Here is a 1795-nt window from a genome sequence, read left to right as displayed (position 1 = left end):
CAGTTTTTGACGTGAAATGAAAATAAAATCATAACATTTGTGTTAAAAAATAAAACAACATAAATAGAAAATATAACCATTCCTGTAATTTTTAAGGCAAATTACAACATTATTACAAATGAGGTTGGCATTCTCTGGTTATGGTTTTAGAAGAATATCTTCTCTCTCTTTTTTTTTGAAAAAGTATTACCATGTAATACCTATTCTTAATTTGGGGGATATTAGTGATATTTCCTTCCTGATAAATACTGATAAATATTTTAACTCTTTAATGTCCAGTTTTGCAATCATGGCAGGGACATTGTAATATATATATTTCCTCCTTTGGGAAATATTTTTCCTGCCATAGTTATCTGGAAATGTCCTCTCTGTCAAGGTTAATGACTCCATGATAATCAAAGATGGCCTGAGTCTGGGAGGCAAGGGTGTGTCTAATGTCTCAGCAAAATGGTATAATGCTTTGACCTTCAATACAGCCCTGAAGTCTGTAAGAAAGAACTCTGAAAGCATTAGTTCAAAAAAATGTATAATTTCTCAATTATGCAAAATATAAGAAGGCAATATTATTTACTTAAGGAGCTTCACTGACTTAGAAGAGCAGAGGCAGCTGCACTGTGAGCCAGCTTATCAGAAAATTACAAAGGCAGGCAGATAAAAAGGCAGGCAGATTCCTGAGTTCAAGGTCAGCCTGAGACAGAGCTAATTTAGTGCTTGGCATCCTCAGAATGATAATCTCAGGGTAGAGTACCACCCATCTAAAGTTACAAAAGCAGGCAGAGAGCCGGGCATGTTGGTGCATAGCTTTAATCCCAGCACTTGGGAGGCAGAGGCAGGTGGATTTCTGAGTTTGAGGCTAGCTTGGTCTACAAAGTGAGTTCCAGGACAGCCAGGGCTATACAGAGAAACCCTGTCTCCAAAAAAACAAACAAAACAAAACAAAACAAAACAAAACAAAACAAAACAAAACAAAACAAAAGTGGGAAGATCTCTGAATTCTTTTATAATATTTTCTTTCTTCCTTTCTTCCTTTCTTCCTTTCTTCCTTCCTTCCTTCCTTCCTCCCTTCCTTCCTTCCTTTCATTCTTTCGTTCTCTCTCTCTCTTTCTTTCTTTCTTTCTTTCTTTCTTTCTTTCTTTCTTTCTTTCTTTCTTTCTTTCTTTCTTTCTTTCTTAAAATGATGCTGTCATTTTCCTATGAGTCAAGGGACTATGGTCATGGAATGCTAATTCAGAAGATAGACAAGAGGGAACCTGAATAAATAACTGAATGGATATTTAAATAAAAGGCTGGGTTTTGATATGCATGAAATGAACTAGCCTTTCTTTTGATAGCATATATATATATATTTTTTTTAATTTTTTTCTATTGAGAGCTGTGCTTTCTGGAGATCTCTGGAGAGCAAGCATAGCTCTTGTAGAATTTTTTTTTTCTTACAGGATTTCTGACTTTGGTTAGAAAATCCATGGAAAGCAAACACAGCTCCTTTAGAATTTTCACAGCTCTTTTAGAATGTTTTCTATCAGGTTTTCTGATCTTGCTCAGAAAACTTTTTTTTAAATTAGATATTTTCTTTATTTACATTTCAAATGCTATCCTGAAAGTTCCCTATACCCTCCCCCCGCCCTGCTTCCCTACCAACCCACTCCCACCTCTTGGCCCTGGCATTCCCCTGTACTGGGGCATATAAAGTTTGCAAGACCAAGGGGCCTCTCTTCCCAATGATGGCTGACTAGGCTCTTTTAGAATGTTTTCTAGAAACTATCCAGAGAGAACAGCTTAGAGAGCTCTTTTAGAT

The 1795-nt window shown here is 36.3% G+C and overlaps 1 non-coding gene across 1 annotated transcript; it reads left to right on the top strand.

Annotated features, from left to right (window-relative positions):
• The first annotated feature begins 1488 nt into the window (after positions 1 to 1488).
• LOC115032816 (U7 small nuclear RNA) lies at positions 1489 to 1551 on the top strand. The gene has a single exon (XR_003838479.2). It is a non-coding gene; the product is annotated as a U7 small nuclear RNA (small nuclear RNA).
• Positions 1552 to 1795: the final 244 nt, after the last annotated feature.

The sequence above is a fragment of the Mus caroli genome, unplaced genomic scaffold, assembly GCF_978045245.1.
Source record: "Mus caroli unplaced genomic scaffold, Mus_caroli_1 scaffold_14, whole genome shotgun sequence".
Lineage (NCBI taxonomy): Eukaryota > Metazoa > Chordata > Mammalia > Rodentia > Muridae > Mus > Mus caroli.
The sequence above is the reverse complement of the archived record's forward strand: the minus strand, read 5'-3'. Positions and strand labels throughout refer to the sequence as shown.